Genomic DNA, 13,316 nt, shown 5'->3' on the forward strand with positions numbered 1-13,316 from the left:
GGCGCGATCCTGGAGACCCGGGATCGAATCCCACATCGGGCTCCCGGTGCATGGAGCCTGCTTCTCCCTCTGTCTGTGTCTCTGCCTCTCTCTCTCTCTCTCTCTCTCTCTCTCTGTGACTATCATAAATAAATTAAAAAAAAAAAGATAGCTTACATTTATATTCTATATTACAGCTTTCAATGTGCATTCATATGTTCCATTTCAACCCTGATACTCAGATATGATCTTTATTTTACAGAAAACAAAAGGCCTAGGAAAGGGAAATAATTTTTCCAACTAGCTAGTAAATAGTAAAGATAGAACACTGGAATAATAAGGGTAAAATAGTCCAAACTTAGACTGATGCGATGAAAATTCATAGTAAAGAATATTAAATATGATCAATAATGGAGGAGTTACCACACATACTTCTCCTAATTATTATTAAAATAATAAAAAGTTGAAAAATAATGTAACTGTAACAAAAAATTTTGAAGATATCCTAAAAGTCAGAGTACAGATGGAGAAAGAAAGAAGAAACTGCTGCGAGGAGCCCTCGAGTTAACAGCAGGTCCATCTCAAGGAAATCTAGAGAAACCCCAAGCTTAGAGTTTTCAAATACAGAGTTCAAGGGGGCTGTGAGATAGTATCATGGCAATTCATTAAGAAACTTATTTGGGGGGCACCTGGGTTGCTCAGTCAGTTAAGCGTCCGGTTCTTGATTTAGAGCTCAGGTCATAATCTCGGTCATGAGATCAAGCCCTATGAAGTCTTCTTGAGATTTTCTCTCCCTCTCCCTCTGTCCCTTCCCCCTGCTCTCTCTCTCTCTCTCTATCAAATAAACTTAAAAAGTTGTAAAAAAAAAAAAAAAGAAAGAAAGAAGAAAGAAAAAAGAAGAAAGAGAAAGAAGAAAGAAAGAAAGAAAGAAAGAAAGAAAGAAAGAAAGAAAGAAAGAAAGAAAGAAAAAGAAAGAAAAGATATATTCAGAACAATTGGGACTCTTTCTATTCTTCTTTCCCCATGCTACTACATTTTTAGCTGACAGGAGAAGCTTTTGCCCCAATGGTGAAAACAAGAACTAACCTTTAATGAAAGAAAGTGATGGGCTTTGGAGCCAGATCTAGTATAGATGAATCTATGCAGAACTGAAACAGTTGTAGGGATCCTAACCTGCTCACTTGCCAGTTGCATCTCCATGCTCTTCCTGGGATACCTGTTTCCTGACAGACTCTGCCCACTTACCCAGAACCTGTAGTCAGCCTTTAGGGTGAGTGGAGGTACAGATCTGCATGATTGCAGAGGAAACTTACAGGAGCTACCTATCATCCTCAGCCTACTTCTTCATACATAAAAACCAAAAACCAAAAATCATCTAAATCAAGACATTTGAGAGAAAGCAGCAGCATAAATAAGAAAAAAGTATTTTTAAAATGACTCCTGAGGAAATAGAGATGATTCAGGGAACAAGGGAATCTACAGTTATCTTTCTAAGAGAGATCTGAAAGAATATTGCATACTTTAAAATGAACTTCCTTCCAAAAATGAATTTTAGAAAAGTATAAGAGGAAAAGAAAAAGTTCCTAGAGATTATTATATGATTTCCCAAATACGTAGTTCACGAATTAATTAAAAATAGAATTAGTAGGGCCAGAGGCAAATAATAACTCAGCTGATAAGAAGAAAAAACTCCTTGAATGTAGAAAAAGTGAAAAAGGGATTTTAAAAATATGTGAAAAAGGAGATAAAACAGATCAGTCCAGTAAGTCCAACATTTATCAATAGGAATCTCCTAAATATAGAACAGAGGCAGGGACAGCAAGAAAAAGAAAGCCAGAGGAAAGTTTCTCTGAGTTAAAAAGATACAATTTCAAATGTTCATTTCCAAATGATCCCTTGCAGAAGAGGCAAATTGTCCCTGGGTAAGAATCATTGGTACAGGGTAAAACACTATGGCTATGAGGCCAGAGAGATCTGGGTTTTTTATTCGAGCTCCACTAATAATGACCTCTTTAACTTTGGGAAATAAAATATACTTGACTTCATTAAATCTCTTCTGTGAAATGGGGATTTAAAAACCCCCACTCTACAGAGTTCTTCTTCTTCCACCCCTCCCCTCTTCTTCATCTGAAAATGTACATACTTAGCACATAATATGGATTAAATAAATAAAGGTTATTCAGATTTTATTTGCAATTGTAGTAATGGTGATGAGGAAGAGGAGGAGAAAAATGTGTAGAGTGGAGGATGTGTGCCAAGGGTAGTGAGGGAAAGGAGAGGTCCATGTAGGCCTTGGATGCTTGGTTGGGGGGCGTGGTTATGCTCCAGATCAGCCCTCTTCAATGAAAGTTATGTCATAATGGAAATATACTGTAATAGGTGATGTTTCTATAAAAAGAATGTAGCTATGGAGCACTTGAAATGTGGTTAGTATGACTAAGGAGGTGAAATTTTAATTATTTTCATTTTAATTAAATGGTTGCCTGTGGCTAACTGCTACCATATTTATTGACCAGCACAACTCAAGAGAGCAAACAAGAGCCAAAGAGTTTGTATTAACAGTTTGTCTAGGAGATTAATGGGGTGATGGCGTTTGGGGCAGGAAGACAAGATAAAAGCATTTCAGTGACCCTGGCAGCTATAATAAGAGCCTGGATGAAGATGATGGAAAGCAGAATTGGGGAAGAGATAGGTCAAGACAATGACAATGTTCTCAGTGGATCCATGCCTATTGCTGTCTGCCTGGAGACACCTCACCTCAGCCCTAACTCTACTCAATGGTCTCCATGGTTATCATTTTCTGTACATATGCTACCCTTCCCTTTCTACAGCTGAGATCAGAACTGGGATCCATAGCTCCCAGCTTATTCTTTATAAGCTCTTATAATTATCCTAAAAATAGGCAAAATCAAAATGCCTGCTTTAAAAAATGTTTCTTCATAGAGCTGACTTTCTGAAGCTTTAATCATTTTCCTTGTGATCCTAGATTCTTGCTGAGTTATTTACCACTTGCTTTAACTGCTGTGAAACTTAAAACAATGGATTCTTACTAATCTATTCCTCTGTCAAATGCATTTTAAATCATTAAGATTACATATTCTCTGATATATTTAGTCTGATCTCCTTTTCATACTGAAAAGTATAAAGCCATTTCAGTAATAACTGCTATTTTTACTAGTCTTTACTGAGCTACATGCCATACTAATCCAGGACTCGACAGGGCAAGAGTCTTTGAGAGAGCAGAGCAGTAATGTAGGCCAGGGCTAGCTTGGAATGTGTTCTTTATTTTAGCAATCGAGTCAGTGCATTATTAAAATATTCCATATTTGGGACAATACACTTATTTATTTGCTTTGGCTGCATATTAGTAAAAAGTAAAAGCTTTAGAGTCAGAACAAGGATATGAGCCAAAGATTTACCGTTTCCTAGTGGAGGGACTTGGGTAGGTCATTTGCATTCTTCAAACTTCAGTTTTCTCATCTGTAATAAATATAACAACAAGATCTGCCATTCCCATTCCAGAGATTGTTTTGAGCTTTGGGAAGTCATATGCTTTGTATGACTTAAAAAATGATACAGAAATTATTTTTTTCTTAAAGTCTAAATGCTACTTCTTCACTGGTTATATTATTTCAATAATTTTATAAATCAAAGTCTACATCTTGGGCCTTTTTGTGAGGATAACATAGGAAACAACTAAAAATGCATGCACACATTAAACTATGTATTATATTTATTACTTCCCTTTGACCTATGGAACTATCCACCATCTTTTAAAGGAAAAATATAACAGTCTGACCAGTTATATGACTCAGTCAGGACAATGAATTCTTGCATTGTTTTTAATTTTTTTTGGTTGTTAGATGTCATATTTGCTCAACTATTTGCTCAATATAATCTTAAAAGTCAATCATTTTAGGGATTTCCATCCCCTCTATTTAAGGCAGTCTAGTTATTTATTTTTAAGATTCAACAGCATCACAGATTCACCTGCAGCTATGCTCAAAATCATGCTAATAAGCTGCTATGAGGCACAGAGAATCCTTACTGCTTATGTGTTGTATCTTATTCTGCATATACAACCATGAAATCTTTTTTTTTTACAACCATGAACTCTTACCATGAGAAAACCCTACAATGAGCAAGAAAATACTTAAAACACAAAGTAAAAACATTGTTCTCATTGGAAATGAAATAAAATATTAGATCTTCCTGAAAAGAAACATCATCTCTTAAGTTCCTCTTCATTGTAAAGAAATATATTTTGGTTGTAAGTGTTAAATAGAGTAGCTTTGTTTTAACAATTGCCAGATGTGGATCAATGAATATCCGGCTGCTTTAAACAGTCATAATCCAAAGTCATTAACACTAGAAGAGAATCTGAAGAAAGGTTAATTCGAACCATCTGAGGCAAACCCAAGTAGAATCTACAAAAAACGGGGATTGATTCAACTTTTTTTTTTTTTTTTTTTTTGAGAGAGAGAGAGAGAGAGAGAGAGAGAAAAGGAGAATTTGTCAGGAAGACCAGAGATTATCCTCTGTTACCCTGAGACTCTTAACTACTGAATAAGTGGCAAAAAAAGCATAGGCATGGTATTCAATTTCTGCGTATTTTACCAATTCCAGCTTGACTATGCAGAGACCAGTGCTGTCCACTATAGTAAGACTACAGTTACACACACACATATACGTGCCCACACTCATGTGCAAGACTCATTTTCTCAGCTTCAATGTGGTGTATGAATTACGGGCATTTCTAAGCAGACAACACAGTGAATGCAAAGATGCCCGTGACCTGGCTTCTTTCCTCAAGTGCTTCTCTTCAGTGTTCTCCTTGGAGAAATATGGTTATCAATTTAAGATGACTTCTGTTCATATGAAAACTAGTATTTCACTGGAATTTGGAATTCAAAGTTTCTAATGACACTGCTCACATCTACCTGGCTGTTTAAGTTAACACCAAATGACAAAATTACAGTGACAAAGACCACAGATCTGGTCATGGCCTGGCTTAGAGATAGAAGAAGCCCTTTAAACAAAGGAAACATGCTAACAAGTGGGAGGACATCACAGATGGTCAATATGCACTTAAAATGCTTCCCTGATAGATTAGTGTGCCATATTTATTTGATGGCTTTTTTTTCTTAGATATTTTATAGCTGCAAGGTGTGGTGTAGGAGAAATCAAACAGGTAAATGCAAGTTCCTGCATCTATAGAGGAGGACTAAGAGCCTCATGGTGGAGGCAGAAAGATAACATCCCTCCAGTCTGTCAAGGCTTCTTATGAACCCTTCGCTCCTTTGAACACTCTAATCGTCTGCAAACACACACATTCTTTATTCAGAGGAATGCAGGTTGCTGCCACCAACCAAAACATTCTACCAAAGAGAAATGATTTTGTTGGAAGAAATGTATTCTCTAAGTCAGAGACCAGCCTCAATAGGCAGGAGTCCCCTGTGACTTTAAGTACAGTCCTCCAAGGCTTGTTTAGGGTGTGAGTGGCAAGAAGATGAGAAGTGGACACCCAGAACCTTTGCCATTAAGCACAGCAGGACATGAGGGATGTCAAGTGCTAGGGGGCCAGAGAATTTAGCAGGCTGGCACTGTGCTGAACATCCAGGGAGGGAGGAGCTTAGAAGTTCAAAGAAATCATGAAGTAGGGAAACAGAGCTGCAGTCAAGAAACTGGCACAGTGTTGTATGGAAACATATCCCCAAACCTGAGCCACGAGAATTCATTATGTGGCATAATACACATTGGGCACAGGCAGAAAGATCGAAATGCCAGTAGCTCATTAGGGCTTGTTTAATGGATCTTTCATAAAAACAACTGGCTGGAATTGAAAAAGGTCAGAAATAAAGAGACAATTCTCTCTCGGCATCAAAGAGGCACAAAAGTATGCAGTGTTGCTGCTCAAAAAGAAGGGTTCACATTTGACTTCTTGGTAATGACTGCTCCAATCATTTCCAATTTTTCTTGCCTAGACATCTTGCCTCCTAACCTCTTGCTGATCAATGTAGGGCACACTGTCTAGCAGTATCAACATCACGGAGGAGCCTGTTAAAATGTAGGCTCTCAGGCAAACCCCACCCCACCATTAGAACTAAGGATTCCGAATCTGCATTTTATTCTCAGCTTTCAAGTTTGAGGAGCTGATCTCCCAGCATCTACTCTTATCACCTTATCATCTATTCTCTGCACAGCTGCTGGAGTAATCCTTTTAATTTGTTCACCCACTGATTATTTCCCCCCTTCTAGTTCTGTTAGGGCACAAAAGGGCACGGGGTTGGTGTTCAATATTCACTGAATGAATAAATGGATTTTCCTCTAGAATGAGATGAAGTCCAGGTGATATGTAGCTCCCCCCACCCCCATATCTTTTCTTTATCACTAGAAAAGCCTCACTCTCCTTTCTCTTGATGGGTAGGGAAGAGGAATTTTGTTTGCTAAGCCTAAATCCTTGTCTACACTCTTGTCACCTTTGTCCTTCTGCTTACACACAAAGCACCCCCTCTCTATATGTGCCCTCCCTTCAGCTTAGAGGACTTCCCAAGTTACTAACAGTAAAGTCCCACTGCACTACACTAGTCCTGGACCTCTTAAAGGTGTCTTCTTATTGCTTTCATATCCTTATTTAATCATTCACTTCTCAAGAATTTGCTTCTGTCCCCAACAATTTGACTGGTTTGGAGTCAGACCCAGATTCAAAAACAGCCCTGAAACTTGTGCAACTGTCTCAGTCTCTGTTCCTCCATTTAAGTGGAGATAGCAGAAGACACAGAGTCACCATGATAATTAAAGTGCTTATCATAGAGGCTGGCACATGGCAGGTACTAGCATCATCCTGGATTCCCTTTGTTGGAGGAAAGGCGAGGCTAATTTTGAAACCATCAAGTTATATTTGACCAGAAACTTGACAGTATAAAATACAATGGTTCTGTTGTTAGCAAATAGCCGTTGGAAATAATGTGAAATATCATATGAGGGTAAAATTCCATTCCATTACAGCATGAGAATGACTGTGAAAAATTGGGAAACAAGAAGAAACAAACATACCCAATGTCTTCATTATAGAATATTATGCAGGTGGCAAAATGTTTTAAGAGATGCTTAGAATATTCTGAGGAAAAAGGCAGAATTCAAATTGTATTGTTTTGGTGTTGGTTGCATAAATTTAAATGCAATGGGTGAAAGGAAGTAAGAAAAAGGTAGAGTGTTAACTGTAGTCTCTGGCTTGTGTTATTATGGATGCTATTATGTCCTTCCTTTACACTCTTCCAAATATGACAAGTTTGCCAAAATGTGGATTTATTGTTTTTATAACAGAAAACACTAATGAAGTAAATAATATATTGCGCAGTCTTTCACTACTGAAGTAAATAATATGTTGAGCAGTCTTTTACTCATTCTCTTTCTTCAACTTTTCTGCAGAATTTGAAATTTAGCCTTGTTTTCTATTAATTACTTCACCTGTCCTCTTTTATCTATTCTTTAAGACAAATAGTTCTTCCTTTAACATTGCCAATTCTATATCCTAAATGTGGGTCTGTCAAGGGTGTTCTCTCTGGTCCTCTTCTCTCTTGATAATGTCATGCATGTCATGTCTCCCTAATTTCTCTCCTCCATGTTGACCTAACATGATCTCTAATCTATCAGACCAGTCTGCCTGCAGATCCAGCCCATCGTGGCCTAAACCCGCCCCGTAACTTTTTACTCCCTCTTTCATTTGGCCAGCATTTCTTGGCTGACCACTATGCACTAGGTAGTCTGTTAGAGACTAGGATGCAAGGCAAATGAAATAGAGCTTCTTCCTTTAAGCGGCTTTTAGCTACCTTTCTCCCCTCATTTTTCCAGTTATCAGATTCAAACGTTAGAGGCAGCACGGAGTCCTGCTGATTTTCATTCCTCCTACCAATCAAGCAGTTGCTATATTCTGCTTATGAGTTTGAGCTCAGAAACATCTTTCATTTTCATGACCTCTTTTTTTTATGCCCACTGTCAACACCCTCTTTGAGCCTTTATTATTTCCTGGATTATCCTATTAGAGCTTCCAAAGTGATCCCCTCTTCAATATACTCTCATCCACAACTCCATCTCACACAGAGCCATAAAGTAAGTCACCTGTTTAGGTCACAGTGGTCTGCTATTTGAAATACACCCAACAACTTCTCCTAAGATACTGAACAATTTCCTCAAGTTGACATTTAAGGTCCCCCTTTGCATGTATTGAGTTGCACTGGATGATTTTTCATTTTGTAGTTCAAAAGGGTAAAATACTAGCCATTTCATATGGTACGACTGAATAATATTTCCATCCTTACCTTCTCAGACTCCCCCTTCTTCTGCCCTGCACTCTAGAATACAAATGAGACCAGTCTACACTTTCCACGCATGTTCACTTTCTTTGCCAATGATGTTTGTTCTCCCTGGAGTTCCTCCATGCATTATCTCTCCCTTGAATACTTCTTTTCATCCCTAACCTCCACCTCAAAAGACCCATCCTCCATAAAATATTTCCTGTTGAGTCTCTTCTCAATTGTTAGTAATCCTGGCTAGCAATGAAGTCCCTTAAGAAATTATTCATGTGTCTCTTATGGTACCAATGAGCCTTGAGGCTACTTCTTTGTTTTGTTGTGCTGCACCCAACTGAGCTCCGAAAGTGTGCTGTTCTATATACCATGTTCGACATTTGCAAGTAGAGCATCTTAATACCCATTTGTGTAATTGTTAGTGCCCTGAGCTACTTCTCTGGCTTAGTCATTTTTAAGGTTGAATGTGGTATCTGCACACTGCATACTATTCCCTACTCGTTTATTTCTTTTTGGTCATTTGAAACTTCTGCTATTATTTCAATACAAATAAAGTTGTAAAATGTGGCATCAAGTTATGCTATTTAACACTTAAATTATCTGGCTAATTTTCTTATATAGATCACGCAATTAGTAATACATCTTTATCGTAAGGACACAGGGGTGCTCTATGAATTAACTTATCTTAAAACTTCCCAATTTATCTCCGATATTCCTCTTTAAAGAATAACATTCTTAAAAAAAGAATAAAGTTCTTCAGTTTAAATATAAGATATATATTAAAAATATATATCTGAGTTTGAATATTATGTTACATATTTGAAGATATATTTATTCCTAACTTAAGTATATAAAAACAAGTACCTGCAGGCATACTGTTTTAACTATATTTCAGTATATATCATCTGCATAAATAAAATATCAAAGTACTGGCTATAAGCCAAAAAATCTACTAGAAAAAAAATATAGTATGTTGTAGTTAATATGAAGGAATTTGGGCCAAACTTGTGTTGTTTGCCTAGTTGGAATCTCCATTCATTCATCTATAAAATGGAGACTATACTCACCTCCCAGGATTGTAGAGTGAGTTAAAACAAGATAACATACTTGAAGGGTTTATGATATTATCTAGTATATAGTTAATAAAAATATAGTTTTATTAATAAAAATAAGTGACAACAACAAAAAATAGCATTCTCTAAAGCTATTATGACTCCAGAAGTTTCCTTATACATTATGAAATGATGTCATACTAGTCCATAATGAGCAACAAAGCATTTCGGAAGACTATGACATCATTTCTAGTATTACAGAGGGAATGAGAGAGAGAGAGAGAGAGAGAGAGAGAGAGAAGGCCTCCTCCCCTCTGCTGCAGCAAAATCTTGGCTGAAGACATGAAGAGCAATAAACAATGTCAAGCTTGAGAGTAGTATTTAGGAAGCATCCATAAAGCAAAACTCATGCTGCAGTTTGGCTTCTTTCCCTTGATGATGAAAGTGAAAAGGGACATTTCAAAAATTCTTTCCATCTTAACCTAAAACCCGAAAACTCCTATTCTATATAGCTTGGAGAAATTTTCACACATGGTTTGCCCGATTTTTTTTCACCTGGTATTAATTATTCAATTATTTATTATTAATTAAAGACATATAATGAACATTTGGGGTAGCTAGGGAAAAAAGTACCAAAGGTCTGTTTTATAGTGTGTAACCTCAAGAAAAACAAGAACAAAAAAAAGTAACAGTGGAAAATGCTGATGAATCATTTACCCATCAAATAATTAAATAAATATCTGTTGAACTCCTACTGTGGTCCAGGCACTATTTTCTGTGCTGAAGATATGAGTGAAAAAAATCAGGGAAATAATTAACTAATGTCAAGACGAGTTTGATTAGCAAAATCGTGATACAGATCTCTGACTCCCTTAGAGTCTAAAAGTCAAATTCAATTCTGATTTGACGCCATAACGGTCTATTTCAATAAACTCTGGTTTATTACACAAAATCTGTCAACACACCCCTAGATAAATTTAAAATGGTCCTAGAAATTTAGGCACCAAGAGCCTTTTGGTGAGGTATTATGCCATTTATCCAATACCCAGATAAATCTCAACAGAGCTGATTAGTTCCTATTAACAATATACTGAATACATTTTTTTAGTGGTTAGATAATAACATCATCCTTTTCCAACTCATGTAAATATTCCAATGTTCAAAATTAATATATGAGTTCCTAAACAACCCTGAGGATTAGGAAACAGATTCTCACATAAAATATATACTGTATGGATTTTGTGAGATGGGAAAATACCAAATAGATTTTTTTTCACCAAATATGAAATGTATTTACTTACTCTGAGTGGAACCTAAAAAATGAGAATAGTCCCAAGGGCTTTACAATATCTAGGAGGAATAGTAAGTCCTGTGTGGAGATTTCATAACTGAGTCCACTGAATAATTTCTAAGGGAAAAAAATGTAATATATTTCATGTATCTCTGAGGCTAGTCTACTCGATTTTGTTCAATATCTGAAATAATGCAGTTTCTTTTTTTAGAACACACTGATTTATTTTAATGAATTCATTCTCTTGTGCAAAAATATTATGTGATACTGCCTACACTCTGGAAGGGTGGTGACAGTGGCATCTGCCCCTTCCCTCTCTCCCACAATAACTACCCACAGCAGCAAGGTTCTTAGTGGAATGAATAAATTAAGGTTCTCATAATTACACACTGCAGAGAAAATTAAACAAGGACAATGCATTCGTCTCCTTCAACTGCTACAAATATTCACACTCACAGGTGTACACTCACAGACTTCTGGTATTTCAGGATCAGTTGTTGAACATTAACTATTTCCAAAGTACATTTTAAAAAACTAACCTCACTGCATAAAGTATTTTGGGTTAATAAGCTTGAGAGGAAATACTATCTGAATGCCAAAGAAAGATTTAAACCATGTTATTGATCTCAGCAAGGCAGAAAATGTCTTCCATTTTTCAAAGGCAAATTACAAATATAGCTTTTATTGACACGAGTGTATGCTGAAGTCAAAGATAATTTTAAAGAATTAAACAAAAGGTAATACCCATAACTGCCATCTCCAATCAATATACATCCTGATGCTGAATTTGAAAATTAATATTTTTCATGTAAGGCAGAAGGCCCAGGATCAATGGATTCAATTGCTTCCATGAGGAGATGAAAGATTACCTTCTTATGCTAAAAAGCATAAATAAAATCAGTTCTTTTAATAACTAACAACCTCAGCCTTTAAATATGGTGTTAAAGATCGAAGCATCAGTGAAGAAGTTACAATATTTTATTCACAAAACCCGACAATACTGAGTCATTCCTAGGCTCTCATCTATAGCGGTCCTTCTAACTGGGAAGGGCAAGCCATTTCATTTACCCATTTAAAAATATCACTTATTAGCAGGATTCCCTCAGATAAAAATCATTACTTTAGTATATTTCTGTTAAATTTAAATGACTGAATTTCCACAAAGACAGAGACTTAGGACTTTTTTTTTTTTTTACCTGCTACAATAATAAAAACCCGAATATAAGCCAGACATATTGATATTTGTTAACAACTCGCAACACAGGCAAAAGACATAATTCCTTAGACGTCTTATCATCAAAACAGCCTTGAATAATGGCATTCTCTGCATGGGAAAAGCATACATGCTATAGACAATGATCAACGTAGGCTTAAGGATAAAAGACCAACCATAGAGAGATTAATTTAAATAAAAACATTCCAAATCCTCCCTGATTTCCCCTCATTTAAACATCCAAACAAAACATGTGGTACCTTTTAATTTTCTGAATGAGTAGTTCCCAATCAATGTTTCTTCGGTTAGAGACAACAAGCTGAAGAATCTACCGAAACAAAACAAAAGAAAAAATATACAGATACAGGTTGTTAACTAAATATTGAAAATTGTAACTCACCAGTAAGCAAATGCATTCTTTATAATCCAGATAATAAATCTACATCTTGAGAGCTGTAGTACAAATAATGCAGTACTTGAATTTTTAGGAAGCTTGGTAATGAATTTTAAAGCATTTTACTTTGAGATCACATAAAGCAGATCCTTTGAAAAACCGAGTAAAAATAAAACAAAATAAAATTCAAAAAAACCCCAAAGCATTACCAGTGCATATGCAGCGATACCACCCAAGTCTAGCCTTTGAGAATTGCTGCAGAATCCTTCTCCGGGAGCATTATCTCTACGGGCTGGCTCTAGCTCTCTAGCTCCAGACAGACGCAGTCTGCAAGCCACCAGCTCTTCTCTGTGTGTGTCGGGGAAAAGGAAGCTGCAAATTAGAAAAAGTCCCCGCAGTGGCGAAAAGGAAAATAAGGCGAGTGGGAGAGGGAGAGAGAGCTCACTAGCCTCAGAATTTTCGAGAATGATGACAAGCCACCCAGCTCCGCCATCATTCACTGACAATAAGATGCAGCCCTGGCTTATGATTTAGCGGTTTACCATAGGGGCTTCTGGTATCAAATGCCTGACAGGCATTTTAATTGCCTCCATCCAAGTGTGTCCCCAGGAGTCGAGTCTATAAGCCTATGAATGTCATCATCTGGTCTCCTTTGTGTTAATGCCAGACACACACACACACACACACACACACACACACACGCACACAGTGCTTAAATAGAGTTTCCTGGCATAATACAGGATTACAAATAAATCTGGCTACACAAACTGGACATGATAAATGATAGTTTATCATGATAGTTTATGGGAATATTCATTATCTGCATTAATGACATCAGAGATTGTCTGATGTTTTGTCACTGGCTGCTAATTACGATATTTTAAAAACTGAATATCCCATATTGCTTACTTATATTCCAAAATAAGTTACTGTGCCCAATAAAAAAAATGCATATATTTATTTGTGTTTTCTAAGGGAAAATTCAATCCCCTTGTAACTGTGATAATTACACACTTGGCAATATTTTCCTTACAAGGGAGAATGCAGCAAAAAACAAAGAGGATTAGGAAACCAGGGT

The 13,316-nt window shown here is 36.7% G+C and overlaps 1 protein-coding gene across 32 annotated transcripts in view; it reads right to left on the reverse strand.

Annotated features, from left to right (window-relative positions):
• The window catches only part of MAP2 (microtubule associated protein 2), a 216,828-nt gene that overhangs the window by 131,323 nt on the left and 72,189 nt on the right, over window positions 1-13,316 (reverse strand). For 29 of the 32 annotated variants that reach the window (XM_072741349.1, XM_026002244.2, XM_026002243.2 and 26 more), the window contains exons 1-2: window positions 12,448-12,584; window positions 12,105-12,172 (exon numbers count right to left, since the gene is read on the reverse strand). The gene's annotated coding sequence lies outside the window, so the exon portion shown is untranslated. Of the gene's footprint in view, window positions 1-3,398; window positions 3,460-12,104; window positions 12,173-12,447; window positions 12,585-13,316 lie in introns of those variants that run through there. The other 3 variants (XM_072741347.1, XM_072741348.1, XM_072741350.1) reach the window with 3 other exon arrangements.

The sequence above is a fragment of the Vulpes vulpes genome, chromosome 16, assembly GCF_048418805.1.
Source record: "Vulpes vulpes isolate BD-2025 chromosome 16, VulVul3, whole genome shotgun sequence".
NCBI lineage: Eukaryota > Metazoa > Chordata > Mammalia > Carnivora > Canidae > Vulpes > Vulpes vulpes.